Source organism: Dromiciops gliroides, chromosome 2 (assembly GCF_019393635.1).
Source record: "Dromiciops gliroides isolate mDroGli1 chromosome 2, mDroGli1.pri, whole genome shotgun sequence".
Lineage (NCBI taxonomy): Eukaryota > Metazoa > Chordata > Mammalia > Microbiotheria > Microbiotheriidae > Dromiciops > Dromiciops gliroides.
The window spans coordinates 120,638,036-120,662,300 of NC_057862.1; the positions used below are offsets into that span (position 1 = coordinate 120,638,036).

At 39.7% G+C, this 24,265-nt stretch overlaps 1 protein-coding gene and 1 non-coding gene across 2 annotated transcripts in view; both read left to right on the forward strand.

The window, feature by feature from the left end:
- Nucleotides 1-24,265, forward strand: part of RASGRF1 (Ras protein specific guanine nucleotide releasing factor 1) — a 219,042-nt gene that overhangs the window by 35,880 nt on the left and 158,897 nt on the right. The window lies entirely within an intron of this gene.
- Nucleotides 16,913-17,019, forward strand: LOC122744817. Its single transcript, XR_006355160.1, has one exon. It is a non-coding gene; the product is annotated as a U6 spliceosomal RNA (small nuclear RNA).

The following is a 24,265-nucleotide window of genomic DNA, read 5'->3' on the forward strand; positions in this document are numbered from 1 at the left end:
CAAGAAATTTAAAAGGCCAGAAGTTTATTAACCACATAGATCATTAATAGATTAGAGATCATGACTACAGTTATCCCTTCCACATAAAGACTATCCTCATTGAGGTTTCATTATATGGAGGATTAGCGTAAGAAATTAAATGGGAATTTGGAGGGAGTTTTGCGGAAGCTGCAAGCAACATTTGAAGGCCAGCAGATGACACAGAAAAAGTTTAGAAACACAGAAATGCATAAAATATATGCATAATATTAAATAATATCAACATACTTTATCTTTCAATACCATAATAATTCAGACCATCTCTGGCACGGAGGGAGAGCTAAAAAATTTTTGTAGATTTTCCAGACTTGTGGGAGCACCAGGTCCCTAACTCCCGTGATATGGAAGAAGAGAGGGGGAGGAAGGAAAAGAAAAAAGAAGGGAAGGGGAGGGGAGGGAAAAGGAAAGAAATATCCCTGCCCTCAAGGTGCTAGCAATCTAATATGAAGCCAGGAACTTTACCCTCAGACTTGTCTTAGCACTCCTTATCCTGTACACTGAGCCATCACTGGCACTACTTGACCGACTCTGACTCTGACTCTCTCTCTCGCTCTCTCTTATACACAATAAACTAATTCATTCACCTTACTATTTTTCTCCTCACACTCACAGTCCCATTCTCCACAGCAATTCAGTTCTCCTGTATAACCTCTTTTCACATATGCCTTCCCTAAGTTGCACACCCAAGGGCTTATGTCTACCATTCCTGCCTTTTCTAAGACCAGTTTCAAATATATGTCTTGATACTTCCTAAAAAAAACTATCGGGGGAGGAAAGGAATTAGCTGTTGGGGCATCTGTGTACCTTTTTAGCCTTGGGCTCACAGCTGAACCACCTTTCAAATTCTATCAGAGTTGAGTAGGAAAACTGGGTAAAAGAGCAGAGATTCCTAGTAGGAGGGCAGTGCCTAATTAAGAAGTTAAATGTAAGGAACCCCAAGAAAATGACCACTTCTCTGTCTCAACTTATCATGAAAATGTAATGTGATCAGGGACAGGGTCTGCCATCTCCCTCCCTAACTCAGTAGGAACATTCAGACTGTGGGCTCAAACCAGTATGTTCCTCCATAGCAACAGCAAAAACAACCCATTTCTATGCAGGGATAGAGTGTAAGCAGGTTTCTTACTATAAATACAGATATAGACATCGTGGTACTCTTTGATAGACTGGTGATGATAATAATAGCTAGCATTTATAAAACGATGCTAAAAAATTACACTTTAAGGTTTGCAAAGCATATTACAAATATTTTCTCATTTGGTCTTCAGAATAACCTTAGGAGGGTAAGTAATTTTATCATCCCCATTTTACAGGTAAAGAAATTGAGACAGATACAGGTGAAGGGACTTGCCCAGGGTCACAGAGATAGTGTTTGAAGTCACATTTGAACTCAGGTCTCCCTGTCTCTAGATCTGTGTCACCCAGCTACCTCTAAGTATGCAGTTGTATACTTTAAAAAAAAACAACATAGAAATAAATAGATGTCTACACCTGTTCTCTGGTTAGAAGATTTCATTAAAGGTACCCAGACAGACTCCAACTTCTCTCCCCAGTTTGGGGAAGCACATGGTGAGGCAGAGAAGATAGTAGCCTTAAGAGGGGAATATTATTCACCAAGTAACTGAGGAAGCCAACCAGAGCCAAGAGAAGAAAGAAGAGTAATTGAAGTGAGTTACAAGTGATTGCCCCATGATTCTAGCCAGTGAAGGTACTAATACCTGATCCACTTAAAGAGACAAGAGGGTACTTATCACTAATGATGAGTGTAAGACTAGACATCATTCTGTTGCCTCTGGACAGGGTGAGTTTAGCAGTGGAACAAGAAAGGAAACCTTTTTACCTGCCTTTAATGCAAACGGCCGGAGTAGTTTCTGGAGAACCAACCAATCAATCAGCAGGTATTTATTAAGTACCTACTATGTACCAGGCACTAAGCCAGGCTGCTAGATGCTGAGGACACAAGCATAAATAATGAAACAAACCCTTATATTCTCATGGAGAGAAAACAAGTGCATACATAAAGGCCAATAAATAAAAATGAATGTGATATATTTAAATACAATGTTGTCTTGGAGGAAGGGCCCTAGCAGTTGGGAAGGGCAGGGAATAGGGAGAGGTGGTGAAGAAAGGCTTATGCAAAAGACCCATCCTATATGTTTTGTGTGCCCTGCCTGTGAGCTGACCTAATGGGTAGGAAACCTATAATGCATTTATGTCCCTCCCCTATTCCCAGGCAGTTACAGGTACTATGGCTACATTTGGTACCCATTCTAGAGAAGGGGGTCCACTCAACAGAAGGGAAAGTCTGTGATGACACTGATGATGATACAGATACATCCTAGGCTAAATAACTAAAATCAAAGACTCCATCCCTTTAGGAGCATGCCTGAGTGTCCCAGTTAGAACAATTGAAATACATACTCAAAAGGCCTCATAATAAGGCAACCCCTCTGAATCGACACCAAGGACAGTGCTACTCCACACGTGCTCAAATATTTGATTGGAATAGATTTGGAAGAACAGAATAAGGGACGAACTTCCCCTCAAGATATGTGAGTGACCCACAGTATTTCCTCTTTAACAATGCCAAGGCCACATGCAAAAGGAATGGGTAGGATAGAAGTGGAAGACCAATAAAGGTCAGAATTCCTTTTTTTTCAGTCACCTGCTAGTTGTTTTATAGAACTCACAGTTGACATCTGTCATTTAGAAATTTTTAGGCAGAGCCACATATAAACAAGATGATGGTGATAATGGTGGTAGCGATGGTGATGATGGTGATCATGTATTTGTCCCCCTTTCATTCTTTTCTAATTTGTCCCCAATTACCAGAGGTAGTTAGGTGGCATAGTGGATAAAGTATTGGAATCAAGAAGAACCAAGTCCAAATCTAGCCTCTGTCACTTATTAGCTGTGTAACCCTGGGCAAGTCACTTAAATCCTATTTGCCTCAGTTCCTTCATCTATAAAATGGGGACAATAGTAGTACCAATCTCCCAGGGTTGTTGTAAGGATGAAATGAGATATTTGTAAAGTACTCTTCAAATCTTAAAGTGCTATACAAATGTGAATTAGTAGTAATAGTAGTAGTAGTATTATCATCAACATCATGATGACCATTATTATTGCCACACAGATTTATCCTGCCTGACTAAGCTTGTTGATTTCAGAAAAGGATGCACTAGCATTAAGGCAGAAGCTATATTGAACCCAAAAGCAGCTGCAGAGTATAAAGGCTGCTAAGGAAGAGCAAGGGACTATTACAAATAGAACCTTTTCCTCTATTTTTTCCAATATATTGTTGAGGCAATGACAGCCTCAACAGAACCAGACTTCTTTTTTTCTCTTAAGTCTCATTTTCACAGAGCAGAAGAATTGCATTGGGATATTCTAAAGAGAACAGATTTATCTTTTAACTATTCTCCCCCAAAACTGCATTTTGGTGAGCAATTTTTTCCACTTAATAGTATTTTATTTTTCCCAATTCCATGTAAAGATAGTTTTCAACATTCATTTTTGTAAGATTTTGAGTTCCAAATTCTCCTACCTCCTTCCCTTCCCCCCTCCCCAAGACAGCAAGTAATCTGATATAGGTAATACAGTACAATCATGTTAAACATATTTTCAACATGTCATGCTGTAAATGAAAAATCAGAACAAAAGGGAAAACCCACAAGAAAGAAAAAAAAAACAAAAGTAAAAATAGTATGCCTCTATCTGCATTCAGACTCCAGAGTTCTTCTCTAGATGTAGAAAACATTTCCAATCAGGAGTCTTTTGCAATTGCCTTGGATCATTGTCTTGCTGAGAAGAGCTAAGTCTATCATAAGTAACAAATAAGTGATCATCACGCAATGTTGCTGTTGCTGTGTATAATTTTCTCCTGGTTCTGCTCACTTCACTTAACATCAGTTCATGTAAGTCTTTCCAGGTTTTTCTGAAATCTGCCTGATCCTCATTTCTTATAGCACAATAGTCTTCCATTGCATCCATATACCACAATTTGTTCAGCCATTCCCAAATTGATGGGCATCCCTTCAATTTCCAGTTGTTTCGGGTGAGCAATTCTGGTTTTTTTGGTGAGGTAATTGGGGTTAAGTGACTTGCCCAGGGTCACACAGATAGTAAGTGTCAAGTGTCTGAGGCCACATTTGAACTCAGGTCCTCCTGAATCCACGGCCAGTGCTCTATTCACTGCACCACCTAGCTGCCCTGTTGGTGAGTAATTCTTAAGAGAACTTCAACTTCAATATTTATTAGGCAACTAAATGTCTAAGAAACTTTGCTATGCCCAAGGAATACAAAGATTTTTTAAAAAATGAAACTGACCCTGCCCTCAAAGATCTTATTCCTCTGTTAAAGGGAACTTGAATGGCTTTTGTAGTTTTCCTGAAGCTTAATTCCTTCCCTCTGGCATTACTCCTCAATTTACCCATTCTTTATCTTCTACATAGTTGTTGGAATATTGTCTCTCCTATTAAACTGAGCTTTTTGAGAGCAGGTGCTATCTTTCTTATTTTTCTTGGTATCCTCAGCTCTTAGCCCAGTGTCTGCCACATAATTAATACCCGTTGACAAGTTGACTGATGTTGAATACTGTAAGAGAGAATTTGTTAAGTGTCAAGCAAAAAGTTTAATATTAAATTTTCCTTACGTATTTTTTATATCCATTAACAGACCTGGAAAGGAACATCACCTAGTTCAAACCCTTCATCTTACAGATGATGAAACTAGAACACTAAGAAGCAAAGCGATTTTCTAAGATAACAGTGGATCAAGGGATAGAGCTGAGATTGGGAGCCAGGTCTTCCAAATTCACGTTCAGTGCTCCTTCCAACAGTCCAGTACTTTTGTTGACTCCTCTTTATAACAGGCCCATATTGCATTTGCATCTTTCTTCCAGAACATTGCTCCTGGCACTTCCACTTTTTTCTGACTTCCCAAACCATTTTGCACAGGTCAAGCTATGTCAAGAAGCAATTTGGTGGGGGCAGCTAGGTGGTGCAGTGGATAAAGCACTGGCCCAGCCTCAGACACTTGACACTAGCTGTGTGACCCAGGGCAAGTCACTTAACCCTCATTGCCCCACAAAAAATTTTAAAAATTAAAAAATAAAAAGAAGCAACTTGGTGTAGTGGAGGACTTCTTAGCTTTGTGTCATGGAACCTTTTGGTATTTGGTAAAGACCCCTCCTCAGAAAAAATGTTTTTAAATAATTGAATAAAATTCTAAATTTCAGTGAAAGTTTAACAAAAATAAAGATTTATTTTTCCCATCCAACTTCCCAGACCCCATGAAATCTATCCATGATCCCAAAAGGTTAAGAACCCCTTTCTACTCCATCTCTTGTTTCTGGATATTTTTCTCTGGCTGTGCCCCATGTCTGAAGTACTCTTCTTCCTCATCTCTGCTTCCTGGCTTTCCTGGCCTCCTTCAAGTCCCAACCAAAATCCCACCTTCTAACCAAAGCCTTCCCAAATCCTTCTCAATTCTCATGCTTTCCCTCTGTTAATTATTTCCTACTTGGCCTGTATATGGCTGGTTGGTCCATATTGATGTGCTCATTGTCATCCCATTCATGAGGGACAATCTTTTGCCTTTCTTCATAATCCCAGTGCTTGGCACATTGCGGGGCACATAGTAGTAGGTGCTTAAAAATGTTTATTGGCTGACCAAACCTTATAAAAAGATTGACCATGGATGGTATTGGTTTAAAAATGCTGAATTGATTTCAGGAGTTATTATTTCTTACAGAGCTTCAACCAGGAACTATGATGATATTAGTAAAGGAAGCAGGCAAATGATGACTTACATTACATTATGAAGTCCTGTCTATATCACATTAGAGTATCACAAAAAGGTTGTGACATAAGTAGCCTAAATATTACCATGTTACAGATAAGGAAATTGAGGCTCAGAAAGGTAAAATATGCAGCAGAGCCAAAAATAAAATCCAGGTCTTCTGACATTATTATTATTATTATTATTATTATTATTATTACAGCATGCATATAGTACTTTAAGGCTTCTTGCTGTTGTTCATCCTTCATTGTTGAAGAGAACTAATGATATCAGGAGGGTGATATCTTGACTTGCAAGTGAATTGGATTTTAGCGAGACAGGGCAATGCAAAGTCACCAGCCTCATTCTGTCCTCCAGAGCCATAGGACTCCAGTGGCAAGTCATAGCTCAGGATAACTGGCTTACAAAACATTTAACAAATATTATCTCATTGATCCTCAGAACAACCCTGGGAAGGAAGTGTTATTATTATTTCTTTTTAACAAATGGGGAAACTGAGGCAGATAGGTTTAGTGGTTTGCCCCAGTTCTTTTGTTTTTGTTTTTGTTTTTTGGTGAGGCAATTGGGGTTAAGTGGCTTGCCCAGGGCCACACAGCTAGTAAGTGTTAAGTGTCTGAAACCGGATTTGAACTCAGGTCCTCCTGAATCCAGGGCTAGTGCTTCTAAAGCTGAACCACCTAGCTGCCCCCTTGCCCCAGGTCTTACCAGTATCAAAGGCTGAATCTGAACTGAGGTCTTCCTGACTTCTAAATCCAACTTTCTGTCCACTATGCCACCTCCCTGCTTCTCTCTGCTTCCTCATGTCACCTCTCAGTAGTAATCTCATAACCAACTACTGCCTCTATTCTCCCCTCTTCAGAGCTTGCTGAGGTTTTCATGAAAGAAGACACCAAATTCATCTAATTGAATCATTCCTTACTCTACTCGGTGACATTTTTTTTGGAGAGGGAGTCTCATCTTTCCTAGGCTGGAAGTACAGTGACCACTGGTAAAGTTGACCCCACTACTGATCAGTCAGAGAGCTTTGACATTCTTTATTTCTGACCTGGGTTGGTTTGTCCCTCCTTAGGCTACCTTCATGAAGATCCCCTGAATCCAAGGGCTCATCCTACTGGTGTTGGCCCCAATGCAGACAACTGACCCACATAGCTCAGACCTCCCAAACTGAAATCATTCTAGCCATGTTATTTATGGTATCAAATAACAGCTTGCATTTGTCTATTATTTTGAGATTGCAAAGTGATATATGTATACATATGTATATAAATACAGATAGAGAAAGGATATATGTGCGTATATGTATACATATATACATATATAGAGAGAAAGAGAGGGAGAGAGGGGGCAGGGGGGAGGGAGAAAGAGAGAAAAAACAATTACTACACTGGCTGCCACTACCTGGGAGCCAGGTTTCTTACCTTTCACACCTCCCACAGGGTTCTTCAATACCTTTAAAAAGTGTATCTAATTTCTACCAATGGTTCATCTTCACTGATTGTGTTCCCCTAAATTTAGAGGTTCCTAGTTCCATTTAACCAATAACAGTCAGATTAGCCTTTACAAAGTAATATTTATTTTAAAAATATAGCAAGAAAAAACACAAACAATTCCCCTCCAATACCTGGTTGGGGGGAGGGGCACATAATTGATCCTCTATTTCTTCAGTCTCTGGGGAAAAGAGAGAGATTAGGTTCTCAGTTAACCCAATTACTATAAAGGATAATCCCATCAAATTCCTAGTCCAAGACCCCTGCCAGGAGTTTCCCAAGATCCTCACTTCTCAGGGCTTCCATAATGGGCTGGCAGCAACATCTGCCCTAAAAGCCTTGTTCCAAGGTCCCCACTGGCTCAAGGTCCCAGATCCAGGGCATACACACTCTGAACCCAGAACTGAAAAGGACAAATGAAACATGCCAAAATCCCAGGTCCATTTCTTGGGACCAAAAAGCCTAAAGTGGTGGGGAGAAGGGAAAGGTTTATCTCACGGTACCTATGCTTTGGAAGAATTGACCTCTGCCCCCTGGACACCTCAAAAAAAGAGAGTGAGAGTGTCCTAATCTGGAAGTTTTAAAGATGCAATTCATTGCAGCTACTTGGCCAATGGGCTGCTCTTATCCACACGGTAGGGAAAAACAGAATGTCTTCTCCAAGAAACAAGTCTCTATCATCTCCTACGTGGTTGCCTCAATCTTAGGTGGTCTGGAGAGGAACAAACTCCAGATTAGAGGGGGGGTAGATGATATAGGTGTGTGTATATGTATGTATATGTGTGTATGTTAGCTATTATTATTGATCAAGAAGTAGGTAGATAACATTTATATATCACTTATTATGCACCAGGCCCTGTGCTAAGCACTTTACATTTATTATCTCATTTGATCCTCACAACAGCCCTGAGAGGTAGGTACTATCATCCCCATTTTTCAGTTGAAGAATCTGAGGCAGACAGAAGTGATATGGCTTGCCCAAGGTGACACAGCTAGAACTTGTCTGAATCTTGATTTGAACTCAGGTCTTCCTAACTCCAGGCTGAGCACTCTATCCACTGTACCATCCGACTGCTTTAGTAATTGAGCCTCCAAGAAGAACAGGTCCAATGAGCTCTGCTGAGTGATCTGCCCAGCAGCAACACTGAACCCAGGGGGAGAAGCATGAGTATACCACAAAAAAAGGAAAAGGGCATTGGGTACAGCAGTGCCAGAGGTGAGGTACCTTGGCACCATATATATTTTCTACGTCTATCCCCTTTACTAGAATAGCCTATGCGTGTACCCCCTTCCCACTGATACTCTGTGTAACTGTGGGAGAGTGCACCCCAGATTTATGGGCAGAATATTTTGTTCGCATTGTCTTTATGTCATCTCAATAAATTGCTTTGAGCTACTTGTGTCTATTGGCTGACAATTAAAGGCAAGCACACTAAAGAAGGCTGGTCATCTATAGGTTTCAGTGTATTGTCATAAACGGTTGATATTGATGGGTCTGTGGAGAAGGATCTAGGTAGAAGAAATGCTATTGTTTCTCTCAAGGAACAGGATTATGGACCAGATCTATGATTTCATCAGCATAGGAAACTCACAGATGAAAAGATTTCCTCTACCAAGGGAAGTTATCTTCTCTGTTACTTACGATTCTAGAGCTACCTAGATCACTGAGAAGTTAAGTGACTTACCTAGGATCAAGCATCCAATGTGTTAGAGTGAGGATTTGAACCCAGTTCTTCCTAGTTAAGGTTCTCTTTGCATTATGCTGCATTGCCTATCTTATTTCTCTCAACATTACTAAAACACATGTTGTGGTTGAGACTTTGGAGAAAAGGATGCTACTGACATTTGTTATCAGCATTTTAGCTAACCCTAAACAGTCATTTAAAAGTATTCTTCTTTCCAAACCTTCCCAGAGCCATTTCTCTATCCCTCCCCCACTCTCCTGCACCCTCCTACATAGCTTTGCTCGATTTGTTTGGCACATCTCTCTTTTCTCCTGGCCCTTTAACAGATGAGGATTGGTTTCTGTTGCCCCCATTACATCTGCCAAATTCTCCAACTCCCCCTCCTGTGTGTTCCTTTGACTGGAAGTGTTTCTATGGTTTCCACCCTAGAATGGAAGGGATGTTAGCACTGGGAAGGACCTCAGCATCAACTAGCCCAAACCTCACATTTCCAAATGAAGAAACTGTCAACCAAACAGATAAAGGAACTAGCCCAACATCATATAGTTCATGAGCAGAGCTGGGATTATAACCCAGGATTCTCCTCTATCCTAGGCCTGCATCCATGCTAATCATTGTTGCTGCCTCTCTCCAAACAAATCATATATCTCTTTCTTTTTTGCGTGAGGCAATTGGGGTTAAGTGACTTGCCCAGGGTCACACAGTCAGTAAGTGTCAAATGTCTGAGGCTGGATTTGAACTCAGGTCCTCCTGACTCCAGAGCCGGTGCTCTATCCACTGCACCACCTAGCTGCCCCCATGTATCTCTTTCTTGACAAAATCCAACCCAAATCTGTCAAGCTAAAATTCAAAGTCTACCATCTGATTTCCAAGCTTCACTTATCCCACTATTCTTCTTATCATACTCCACACTCTAGCCATCTAGGACCATCACACCCTGATGTTTCCTAACTCTTAAATCCAGTATTTTCACAGAGAATTACTTCTTTCATCCTCCGATGAATCTGGGATATCATAAATGTGGGTATTCCTTTTAGTCATACAGGTCACACTTCATACATGGCACCCAAGGTGTTGAGGGTCTTCTTCCAGATCTCCTGACATAGCACAATCACTTGGCTTCCTTGTTTGTCAAATGAGTGAATGGGAGTGAGAATCATCTCAAGAGTCCTTTTGAACGTTCAATCCCTGATTCTATAATCATAGTACCTGCTATGTTTGCCCTTTCTAGACAAGCTGATCAATGCTGCGGTTAAAGTCATAAGAGATTAGAAATGACTACCAAGAAAGACTGCCAGTTACAACCCCACTATTCCTGAAGTGGCTGGCTGGTCCCCAACCTCTGCTTTCTCTCCTGTGAGGTATGTCGCAGACCCCATCAATATCCACCCTTTATGACAATCCTCAGGACTCTGTCCCAATGCTAAGGCAGCCTGGTTCTCATGGTTGACCACCCCTGTCATAGCCTAAACCCTCTTTGAACTGACAAAAGGATTCTTATTCAGAAATATAGTGCACTAGATACACTCAGAAGTCTCTCTTTCCAACTCTGAGAATCTAGGATTCTGGGAAGTGGAGAAATGCCTTTAAATGTTCAGGGTAGTTATGGTCCTGAAGTAATTTCTTATTCTTTTCACACCATTCCAGAATATTTTCCTCTTTCTCCCCACCCTTTCTTGACTTGATTCCCTATCTGTGCTTGTGATGAAGCCAGTTAATTTGCCTGTTCTGTTATAAAGGATATGGTTAATTTAAACTCTGTATCTAAAGCAATTTCTAAAGAAGCCAGTTGCTAAGTGGTTGCTAGGGCAAGCTGGCAGGGGCTATTCATTCATTCAATCCTATATAGATTAAGGGAAACAGAAGAGGGAGAAGGTTGTTTATTTCACGTCTAGAGAGATGAAATAAGATTTTATAGAGCACAAGTCGCATATGGCTGGGAGGACCCTAGACCACAAATGTATAATGTTGCCCTATACCAGCTGGATTGAGGGCAGTGTTTGTGCCTCAGGAGAGTCAAATTAGAAGTGGAACAGAGCAAACCCAGAACATAGGTAGAGGAAAAATGAAATAACTGATGGGAGGGAGGGAAAGAAGGAAAAGAGAGGGAGGCAGCAAAAAGATTTTGCTGCCTCAAAAAGGACGAAGGCCTTCTTTCTCATGATTATCTTGGGTAAGCAGTAAAAATGACTACATTCCACTAGGAAGTATTATAGTCAAGCTATCCGAAGGGTTTTGACCACAAAGTAAAACAAGGTGAATCTACAGGGAATCACAGGATCGTTGAATGTCAGAGCTGAAACCCAAAGAATGTATTATTTTCCCAAGGTCCCATAATCACAGAAAAGCAGAACAAGGATTCAAACATAGGTCTTCTAACTGAATCTCATGCTCTTTCTACTATGTAACATTAAAAAGACATATTCCAGCATCTTCATCAAAAGGTCACATTTTTGTTCAAAGGCATGATATAGGAAAGCATGGTAAATTGCTAATCTTCCTATAAGCCTAAAATGCCAGGAACTACCCTTTGAAAAATACCTGGTAAGGGCACAGGTATGTCAGGGAAAGTGCCTAAAAGATTAATTAACCCCACATGTACTGAAACTCCACATCTATGCACTTATCATATAATATCCCATATTATAATTATTTCTATATGTAACATATACAGAATATGGTGCTTAAATGTTTAACACCTAGCTCTCTGGGTAGGGAAAAATGTATTCAGGACATACTTTTAAGTTTAATGGGAATTGCTAACATTTTTCCATTACTCTCTTAACTCTAGACCCTCAGCAACAACAAAATCAATCCCTGATTTGTAACATTTGCAAATTGCCAAGATGTAAATATTCACACTGAAAATTTAACAATCGGCTCTCCTGGTTCCAACACAGTCCTGAATATGACCTTCCTAGGCTATAAGATTCATAAGGACAGAAATCAAAACTTTGAATATTACCCAACATCTCATACAGTTTTCTGCATTAAAAAAAATAATAACTAGCATTTCCATAGTACTTTAAGGTTTATAAAGTGCTATAGAATTTGCAAATTACCTTTGCCAAAATGATTAGTTTTATTGAATTGAATCTAATACACAATTTTTCTTGCTCTTCTAAAATGCTAATGATCCCCCTTCTTAATTTTACCTAAAAACCTATTTACTGGTTAACATTATGCCCCTGCATAATTCTATCCATAGTATTTAATATATAGTCATTGAATGCCAAATATATAAAGAGAAGGGGACAAGTATTTATTAAGTGCCTACTTTGTCATAGACACTGTGCTAAGCACTTAGAAATATTGTCTCATCTCATCCTCACAACAATCCTGGGAGGTAGGTGCTATTATCATTGCCATTTTACAGTCGGGGAAAGTAAAGCAAAGGTTAAGTGACTTGCCCAGAGTCACATAGCTAGTAATTATCTGAGGCCAGATTTGAACTTGAGATTTCCTGACCTCAGGTTTGGGGTTCTATCAACTACACCACCTAGCTGTCTCTAAGACAAAATATTTGGGAAGAAAAAAAGACATATTATTTTCTTTATATCAAAGTGAATTTTTGTATTCATAGGAAAATCTATCTAGAAACTATGTGATGGTGCAGTGGTGATGGTGGTGATGATGATGACGGTACTGGAACTGGTGGTGGTTGAGTTGTTTTACTTGTGTCCAACTCTTCCTGACCCCATTTGGGGTTTTCTTGGCAAGGACACTGGAGTGGTTTGCCTTTTCATTTTCTAACTCATTTTACAGATAAAGAAACAAAGACAAACAGGGTTAATTTTCTTGCCCATGGTCATACAGCTATAAAGTGTGGAGTCTGAGTGAATAGCACATTGGAATTGGAATCAGGAAGACCTGGGTTCAATTGTCCCCACAAATACTAGTTGCATAAACCTGAGCAAATCACTTTAAACCTCAGTTTTGTCATCTATAAAATCATACAGAGATAAAAATAAGACCTACCTCCTAGGACTGTTATAAGGATAAAATAAACTAATGCCAATAAAACATTTTGCAAATTGTAAGGGACAACATAAATGTCTGCTATTATTCTTTTCTTTTTTTTTTTTTTTTTTGGTGAGGCAGTTGGGTTTAAGTGACTTGCCTAGGGTCACACAGCTAGTAAGTGTCAAGTATCTGAGGCTGGATTTGAACTCAGGTCGTCCTGAATCCAGGGCAGGTGCTATATACACTGTGCCACCTAGCTGCCCCTGCTATTATTCTTATTAGTGTTGGCACTACTCAGTTATAGAGAGTTCTAGGAAACATGTTCCACTCTAATGCATCCAAAAGAAAATAGTCTATGTCTTAATTAATTGATTTTTCAACTGGCCTCTTAGCAGGGTGAAAACCCAAGCCCTTTCTTCCCATAGATGTCTGGAGGGAGAGAAATCATAAGAGCTTCCTCTCCCTCTTCCCATCGGTCCTTAACCTCAAGCTTGATGTACTGTTGTGACCTCAGAGAACTGCTTGCCAAGTATTGTTATCTTGCTGAGTCATGTCTCTGTAACTGAACCTCCTCCTCCTCCTCTCTGTGTCTCTTCAAAGGAATTTTTTTCTCCCTCTGCTAAATCTGTTCTATAGCTTTCTTTTGAATCCCATTTGTTAATGAGCAATCTGTACCCTTCACACACGTACACTTTCTCTCAGTCTCTCCTCCCTCACTCTAGCTCTCTCATGATTTCTTTCACTCTCTTCTCTCCCCTCTGCCGTATGAGTTAATACCTCACTTTCCTTCCTTTCTTCTTGGATTTTACCCTTGTTTCTAATTCTCACCAGGGGAGCTAGGTGGCACAGTAGATAGAGTGCTAGGTCTGGAGTCAGGAAAACCTGAGTTCAAATCCAGCCTCAGACACTTACTAGCCATGTGACCCTGGACAAGTCACTTAACCCTGTTTGCCTCAGTTTCCTCAACTGTAAAATGAGCTGGAGGAAAAAAATGGCAAACCACTCTAGTATCTTTGCCAAGAAAACACTAAATGGGGTCATGAAGAGTCAGTAATGACTGAAATGACTGAACAACAACAAGAAGTTGTCACTATTGTTGTAATTGTGGCCCATTGCCTCATGGGAGAAAATATACAGTTATGGATCTGGAGTCCTCAAATAGTATCTCTGGCACCTACTATCCTTGTGACCTTGAAGAAGTCACTTCATTTCCTTTGGGCTGAGTTTCTTCAACTGTAAAATAAGGGGAGTTGGATAAGATGGTCTCAGAGGCTCCCTTCTAACTCTAGAGCTTTGGTCCTACCAAGAGATGGGAATTCTTGAAAAGAGGTAGATAGCAACTCTGCCCAAGGGTCTGGGCAGCCTTGCATGAGTGAGGGAGAAGCCTCCAGGCAAAAGCGAGCTCAGGCTTTCAATTTATGATACTGGTTCTCATCGGAAGACTATAACCAACTTCATCTGGATACCACTACTCACCAGCTTTGCTTCATTTTAAATATATTCATACCCAAATGAAACAGAGAAACTGAAACACAGAGAAAGAGATGCAGAGAGATGGGGGAATACAAAGAAAAGAGTGGAAGAGAGAATAAGAAATAAAAGAGAGAGGAGGAAAAAGGAGAATAAAGAGGAGAGAGAGAGGGGAGTGGGGAAGGGGAGAGACTGAGAGGGAAGAGAAAGGGAGAAGAGAGAGAAGAAAAAGGGCACTTCATAGCTGAAGAAAGGAAAGGTACAGAATGTTCAGGGACTTTCCAAGGGTCACAGAGTGGATAAAGTGGTGTTTAGTCTAATTCTCAGTCCATAACTATGTTCAATCATCTTCTGCTCCCGAAGCTTTGGAGTTAGTGGAAACTGGAGAGTGCTTCGCCCGTCCTCAGATCTCCTGAGTATTATTGCTCAACAGCTGATGGCTTCAAATCAGAACAGATTTGTTCCACCACTTGAAAGTTGGCTTCCTCTCCAAAAGGGTGGGTGAAATGATGTATGTAATTCTCAGGGAACTTAGGGTCTTTTTGTTTTTCAGGACAGAAACATTCAGTGTCTTTTAGAGCTGGTAAAAATGCCTTTTTCCTCTAATAAAGCTGTGCTCTCCTCACCATTCTTGGAGCTTGCCTATGACCTGCATCTGAATCAATTATTAATAGATAGAGGCACCATTTGTAAAGTAAGATAGGGGTGGGGAGGAGGAAGTCATAATGTAATGGAAAGAAAATTAGCCTGGATGTCAGGAAACCCAAGTTATAGTTTTAGCTCTACTTTTTAAGCTATACTTTTCATAGGCAGTTCTCAACTATAAAAACAAGGATGCTGGATTGGATAACATCTTTGTTTAGGCAAGACTTATGATTTATTGGGTATTGAGAGCTCCCAATGAAGAAATTCCTCCCAATGGAGACAAATATTTACTCTGTAATTTATAGAATTTTCTAGGGGTACAGAGAGGGTAAAGGATCTACCCCCCAGTCACACAATGTATGATACTGACTCAAAATAACTCATTTCATTATCTCTATAAATGAACAGAAGTGAGATTGAACCCAGGTCTTCCTGATGCCTAGGTCAGTTCTTTATTCACTAAGCCACCCTGACTCATAGACTAGATAACTCTTTTAGCTCTAAGATTTTCCAGGGATTCTGTACTTGAAGGCCGATTCCTCTGATCATATTTTTGCCAGAACTATTTTAAGATCTCAAATTGAGAAATCACATGAAAAGCCAATTTGGACCTAATTAAAAAATCATAGATTTAGAACTAGAAAGGACCTTAAAGATTAATTTGTCTATCCCCTTTATTTTACAAATTAGGAAACTAAGTCCTAGACTAGAAGTTAAATGACTTACCTAAATTTAAGTAGTAAGGCAGAATCAGAGTTCAAAAACAGAACACCAAATTCAGTGTTCTTTATGTTGTAACATGCTGCCCCACTAAAGTGAAGAACGCCAAAATATTACCATCCTTGTTTAAGGCTGAACATGCTTAGAACCTGCAGGTATCATAGAAATAAAGATAGAAGGAATCTCAAAAGTCATCTAGTCTGACTCTCTCATTCTATAGGTGAAGTTAACAGGGTAGGTAGATTAGGCCAGGGGAGGGACATATAAGACCAGGGTCCAAGTATATAGGCTAGGTTGCTCCACCTGCTTTAGAGAAGAATCTTGCTTTGGAGTGGGGAGAAAAGAGAGAATAGAAATTAGAGGCATGGAAGAAAGAACATTAGATTTGGCATCAGAAGACGTAGGTTCTGAGTTCCAACCCTTCTGCTCACTATCAGTATAATTTGGGGCAATTCATTTAACCTCTCTAGGCCTCAGTTATCTCCTCTAGAAAATGTGGAGGTTAGATTTGTTCATTTTGTTCAGTCATGTCTAACTCTTCATGACTCCGTGGACCATAGCACTTCAGGCCCTTCTATACTACACTATCTCTCAAAGTCTGTCCAAGTTCATGTTCATTGTTTCCATGATAATAACTATCCTTCTCATCCTCTGCTATCCCTTTTTCCTTTTGCCTTCTATTTTCCCCAATATTAGGGTCTTTTCCAAAAAGTCCTGTCTTATTATGGAGCCAAAGTATTTAAGTTTAGGCTTCAGTATTTGACCTACCAGTGGATATCCTAAAGTAATTTCTTTAAGTATTGACTGATTTTTATCTCTTTCCTGTCCAAGGGATTCTCAAAAGCCTTTTCCAGCACCACAATTTGAAAGCATCAATTGAAGCTCAACCTTCTTTATAGTCCAACTCTCACAGCAATACATTGCCACTGGAAAAAATACTAGCCTTGACTATATGGACCTTTGTTGGCAAGGTGATGTCTCTGCATTTTAGTATGCTGTCCAGTTTTTTCACAGCTTTTCTTCCAAGAAGCAAGTGGCTTTTAACTTCATAGCTACAATCACTGCCTGCGATGATCTTTGAGGCCAAGAATACAAAATCTGGTGCTTGCTTCGGCAGCACATATACTCAAATTGAAATGATACAGAGAAGATTAGCATGGCCCCTGTGCAAGGATGACACACAAATTCGTGAAGAATACAAAATCTGACACTGCTTCCATCTCTTCACCCTCTATTTGCCAAGAAATGATGGGACCAGTTGTCAAGATTTTAGGTTTTTTATATTAAATTCCATACCAGTTCCTCTCCTCTTTCACCCTCATCAAGAGGCTGCTTAATTCCTCTTCACTTTCTGCCATCACAGTGGCATCATCTGCATACCTGAGATTGTTGGTATTTTCCCAACAACCTTAATTCCAGCTTTTGATTTATCCAGCCTGACATTTTTCATGATGTACTCTGAATATAAGTTAAATATATAAGGTGACAATACACAGACTTGTCTTACTCCTTTTCCAATCTTAAAACAATCAGTTGTTCCATGTTTGGTTCTAACTGGTTTTTTTTGGCCCACATACAGCTTCCTCAGGAGAAAAGTAAAATTATCTGTTACTCTCATCTCTTTGAGGACTTGCCACACTTCGTTGTGATGCACACAGTCAAAAGCTTTAATGTAGTCATTGAAGCAGAAGGAGACTTTTTTCCTGAAACTTCCTTGGTTTCTTCATAATCCAGTGAATGCTGACAATTTGGTCTCTAGTTCCTCTGCCTCTTTAAGAACCAGCCTGTTCTTCGAGTAATTCTTGATTTACATATTGCTGGAGTCTAATTTGCAGAATCTTAAGCATAACCTTGTTGGCATGTGAAATGAGCACAATTGTTTTGTAATTTGAACATTCCTTGGCATTGCCCTTCTTTAGGATTGGAACATAAACTGATCTTTTCTGATCCAGATTTCTAAGACTCCTTCCAGCTCCAAAACCTAAGAGTAAGTAGGTCTATAAAGTGGGACCCCAACAGGAGGAAATAGGATTCTGAGTTGACAAGGTCAAAAGAGAACATCTAAGCAAATGAAAGACAACCTAAACTTAGTAATTACCTAGCTTAGAATACCCATGGGGTGTGACTATATGAAGACTGGACAAAACCAAGTACAACTTTTGACTCATAATGTTTGCCTAGAAGTCCAAATTGCAGAATCCTACAAACTTACTTTTCTGGTATTTACAATAGGTTCCTAAAAGGAGAATTTGAAGATGCATATATTTGTCAGTTTTAACACTTCTCCCCACCCTTGCCATTTTCTTTTCTCTGTTCCGCCATCTTCTATGAGGGTAATGTGCTAGGAGTTGGGTTCATGATGAAGTTGTTGCATAGTAGAACTGTTCAGGAGATGGAAAATATTGACATTTTCCTCCCTATTCCCAAAAATCATGCAGAGGATAAGTTCTTTCCCCAACCCTGAAGTTTTGGGAAGCCTTATTTCTAAATAATGGATCAGAATCAAGTTTGACAACTATGATCTTTGATGTTAGGGAAAGTGGGGAAGGGGGTGAGGAGGTAGGTTGAGAAGGGGAATGTCATTTAATGGCTATGTTTAGGCTTCATGGAATTCCCTTCTTCTTTCATTTTGTTCTGCTTGATGAGGTAATGTTTCCTAGAGAAAGTATGTTTGAGAGGGTGCTATGATACAGGATGAAAGTATTTCATGAAATACAAGGTAGTCTTTCTTCAAAGAGAGAACACACAGGGAAAAAAAGTCACAGAGTCATAAAAATGTCTGATCAGAAATAGCCTTAGAGATCATCTAGTCTATCTCATTTTGAACATGAGAACAATGAGGATCATGTTAAAGATCACATGACTAAGAAGAACAGTCAGGGGGAGCAGAAGGAATTGAAATAATAATAGCAATAACTAGCATTTACGTAGATTACGTGATTTAAAGTTCACAAAGTTCTTTATAAACATTATCTTATTTTATGAGCAAAACAACCCGGGGAAATAGGTGCTATTATCATGCTCTTTCTACAGAGGAGGAAACTGAGGCATAAAGGCTAAGTGACTCTCCCAGGGCCACTAAGCTAATAAGTGTATGAGTTTAGATTTGAACTCTGATCTTCCTAAATACAAGTCCAATACTCTATCCACTGTACCACACATTGTGCTAGACACTAGGGGCAACTCAGCATTTTCCCAGTGACTTATGGTAGAATCAGTACTTTTTATACACTGTAGGGAGGGAGCAACTGTTGCCCTGGAAACTCTGTCTAGTGGCCCGGCCTCAAGGGAATTTACCCAGACTGCATCAGAGTTCATCCTACTTGATCTGGAATGAAATTTTGGTTTACATGGGGGCATAGTAACTAACCATAACCCAATTACACATCAGCAGCCATTCTATTACCTCGAGACCTTTCAAAGATGAGGACAAGCAGAAATTAGTCAGACACCTGCAAACTGTTGGAGTTTGCAGAGACGGGGTTTTTTTATGTTGCTTCTTTGCCAAGCAGAGGAACTAATAGTCAACTGTGAATACTCCCATTGTTTCCTTATTAGTTCAGTTATTCTGTGTTGTATTTGACATTTCATTACACAGCCCCAGTTATCTGTTTCCTAGGAAACAATCGAAAGACACATGAACAGTAGAAAAACAACCCAAACGCACACACTGGCTTCCACTGTGACTGACAATTAACATGAATACAGTAAATGTCAACAGGAGCTAAATATAGTTTACACACAGTATCCTAGGCTGATGTTGATTGGTGCCTGGGTGCTGAACCATCATGATACAGGGAAGGATTTCTCTGGGCCTTACAATGTAGTCCCAAACCTAAGCTTCAGTTCTATTCTTGTAAGAATGTACTCTGCTAGATCAGAAGCTCCCTGAGGACAGGAAACAGTCTTATCTGAACTTTGCATATTGCCTAGCATCTAGCCCAGTGTTCTGCATATAGGCATTTCATATATGCTTACTGAGTAAAGGACAAAATGGGGGGAGGGGGAGCCAATTGGACAGGTTTGTAGAACTCAATCAGGAACCTGTTTCTTTTCCTCTCTCACTCAGCTATACCCATTAAAGTTCCCTGCCTTCCTTCACTAAAAAAAGAGAAGAAAAATGCATCATTGATCCAGCATTGGTCCATTGATCCATCATTGAAGCATCATACAAATCAATAATGAGCCAAAGAATTGAGGACATTAGAACTGAGAGGGACTTTACAAACCACTTACTTCAAACTCCTCATTTTATAGATTTAAAAAATTTTTTATAGATTTAATAGATTTTAAAAAAACTGATGTCCAGAGAGGAGCGAATTTAATTCCATAAAAATTGTTACTATATGTAAAGTACTGGGCTAGTCACTGGGGATACAAAGGCAAAAAAGAATTTCTGTTTACATTGTGATTGGGGGGAAGGAGGAGATGGAATACTTATAAATATTGGTCCACAAAAGGTAATTTGTGAGGGGGAAAAAACAAATGAACCTAAATATTTAGGAGAAATCGGGTTTGCTCATAGATGTTATCTAAGTTGGGTCTTAAAGAAATCTAAAGAGAAGAGATGAGGAGGATTTCAGGTATTCAGGATAACTTGTCCAAGGGCAAAAAGGTTGGAGATGGAATGTTAAGTTCAGGGATAAGCAAGCTAGCCAGTAGGGAAGAGCAAGCAGGGTAATTTGGCTGCAATCTAGACTGTATGAAAGGAAGCAATTAGTAACAGAAAGACTGGAGTCAGATTGTGAAGAATGTTGAAAGCCAAGCTGAAGAGGTTGTATATTCTCATAGAAGCAAAGGAAAGCCATTGAAGATACTTAACAGGGGTGTGAAATGGTTAGACCTGTGCTTAAAGAAAATTCTTTTAGCAGCTATGTGGAGGCTAGATCTAACAGGGAAGAGACCCAAAGTAGGAAGACTGATTAGAAGTCATTGCCATAATTCAAGCAAAAAATGATGAGGGATTGAACTATGGTGGGGGCTATTTTAATTATATTCAATTCAATAAACATTTATTAAATGCCAACAATCTGCCAAACATTGTGCTAAGTGCAATGGAAAGGAAAGAGATGTTAAATGGCATTGTAGAGGTACAATTGACAAGGCTTGGCAACCACCACAGTCACACAATTAGTTCATAGGATTTTAGGGAAGAGGGGGAAGGAGGTGAGGGAAACCTACCCCTGTGATCTCATCTAGTGTGGTAAACTCCCAGTGTGGAAGTTCCCTCTACCAATGCAGACTGGCAATGCCTTTGTAACCAACCCATTGTCTTAGAGACTTGTCTGGGACATTAAGAGGTTAAGTGGGGCAGCTAGGTGGCACAGTGGATAAAGCACCAGCCCTGGTTCAGGAGGACCTGAGTTCAAATCCGACCTCAGACACTTGACACTTACTAGCTGTGTGACCCTGGGTAAGTCACTTAACCCTCATTGCCCCACAAAAAAAATAAAAAAGGTTAAATGACTTGCCTAATGACCTAACTAGTGTGTATCAAGGACAGGACTTGAACCCAGGTCTTCTTGACCCCCAAATCAGACCTCTATTTACCATTCAAGGCCAGGATACTTCCCTACATAAACTCAGAGGAACATAGATTTCAAGTTGGAAAGATCAGAATCCACATCTCCCAACTCCCAGTACTCCACTATTCCACACTGTTTCTATGGACATTAAACATCCCAGTAATTAAAAGCAGCAAGTTACATATGAAACATTCTCCTTTTTACATGGTATACCCATAAAATGAAGACATTAACTGCTAGTAATTGCGAATTCTGAAATACTGTTCTAGCTACAGGCAGAGTATAATTAAAGAGGGAGGGAGAAGCATTGAACTAGAAATGAAGTCTCAGGTTCTAGTCCAATGTATGTTAATTTCCATAATAATGTTTGCTGCTCCCTACTTTACAAGGAAGAGGTAACATTAGGGAAACTGCTTCAAACTCCTTTAAGTTCATAGTAATACAATAAAGCCTCAGTTAATTGGCACTCAATGAACTGGAGCCCTCTGCTAACAGGAATTGTTGGTCTGTGTCAGAATTTAGTAGAATAATAATGATGGTAACAAATGACATTTGTAAAGCATATTGAAACACTCTTGTTTGAGCCTCACAACAATCCTGTAAAGTAAGTAGTATAGATATTATCACTCCCATCTCACAAGATGAGGAAACTGAGTCTGAGAGCAGTTAAGTGACTTCTCTATGGTCACAGAGCCAGGAAGTATTACATGCAGGATTTGAACCCTCTTCCTCACTCCAGGTCCAACACTCTTAATTACTACACCATTCTGTCTCAAAGCAAAAGATAAGAAATCAAGTTCACCACCAAAAACTGGTTTAGAAAAACACTCAGGGACAGCTAGATGGCGCAGTGGATAGAGCACCAGCCCTAGAGTCAGGAGTACCTGAGTTCAAATCTGGCCTCAGACACTTAACACTTACTAACTGTGTGACCCTGGGCAAGTCACTTAACCCCAATTGCCCCACTAAAAATTAAAAAAAAGAAAAACACTCAGGGTACAGAAAGACATTTTCTGCCTAATACCTTCCATTTTCTACAGCACTTGGAAGCATCCAAGTAATGTAGATATCTATCTTCCTTGGTCTCATTTTAACCCTTCTACTGTCAACCACTTCCAAGTATTACAACTTCAACCAAAAGAAAACTATGAAGAAGATTTAAAGGAAATAACTGCAGATGAACAGGATTGGACAAAGGACCCATTAACCAATCACCCCTGAATCCCAAGGATAGAACCACTAGGCAGACCCAAGAGTTGAAAATAGGTAACTGAAAAGCAGTCGCCACCATTTTAGCAAATAGCAATAGCTTAACCAAGAGGGCTAGACAGACAACATGGAGGAGTAGAAGGAAGACTTGCTGGCTTTAAATATCTAGGCCCTAATTTACCAATGATATTTTATATGTACATGTGGGCATATGCACAATAATTTGAGGAGGAGGGAGACAGCATTAAGGAAGGAGGAAAGGAACAAGCATTTATTAAGTGCATACTTTGTACAAGGCACTATTAAGTGTTTTATTAATATTATCTCGTATAATTCACACAACTACCTCTTGGGGTATTATATTATGCATTTTACAATTGAAGAAACTGAGGCAGATGGAGATTAAGTCACTTGCCCAGGGTCACACAGCTAGTAAGTATCTGACTTCACATTTGAACTTAGGTCTTTCTGACTACAGACCCAATGTTCTATCTACTTTATCTCTTAGCCATGAACCACTGAAGAGATAAGAGATAGCAAATAAATTGAGCCTTAAAGGAAATTAGAGATTCTAACAGGTGTAGATAAGGAGGGAATCCATCTGAATCCAATCAACATTTAAGTGCCTACTATGTGCCAGTCACTGTACTAAGTGGTTGGAATACAGTTAAAAAGAAAAACAGTTCCTGCCCTCAAGGAGCTTACAATCTACAGGGAAAGACAACACATAAAAGGAGACAGGAAAGCACTGGGGGGCAGGTGGAGGAAACATGGGGCACCTGGGGTAGGGGCATCTTGTTCCATGGAGTTGAAACCAGGCAGAACAGCAGATGAAAACTGGAGTGAACTAAGAGTCCAGTTCCTTTCCTCTATAAAGGAAGATACTGGCAGGAGTTTAGTACTCCTTCCTCCAGTCAGAGGGAAAAGGAGGCTGAAGGAGGTGGTGTCAATCAAGGCTTGAGTTAGCAGTATGGTGACAAATTTAGAAGTGATGAGTTTATCTATGCCCAAAAGGCTATAAAACTGTGCATACCCTTTGATCCAGAAATACCACTTCTAGGATTATATCCCAAAGACATCTGAAAAGACAGGGAGAGGAAGATCTATTTATACAAAAATATTTATAGTTTCTCTTTTGGGGGAAGCTAAGAATTGGAAATCATAGGAATGCCCATCAGTTGGGGAATGACTAAACAAGCTGTGGTATAAGCTTGTGATAGGATATTATTGTGCTATAAGAAATGATAAGCAGCATGATTTCAGAAAGGCCTGAAAAGACTTACATGAACTGATGTATAGTGAAGTAAGCAGAACCAGGAGAAAGTTGTTCATAGTGACATCAATATTGTTCAGTGAAGAACTGTGAATGACAACTATTCTCGGCAACACAATGATCCAAGACAATCCCAAAGGACTAATGATATTGATGGAACACAGACTGAAGCAGGCTATTTTTCACTTTCTTTCATTTTTTTCTTTTATTCAAGTTTTCTTATATAAAATTAATAATATGGTAATATTTTACATAATTGCATATGTATAACCTCTGATTGCTTACTTCCACAGAGAGAGTGGAAGAGGGAGGGAGGGATAGAATTTGGAACTCAAATTTTTAAATAAAAATGCTTATTAAACTTTAAAAAAAATAAAGAAATGATAAATTTATCCTGGGATGGATATTTTATTCCTTGAGGTTGAGACAAACCAGAGCAACAGGTGC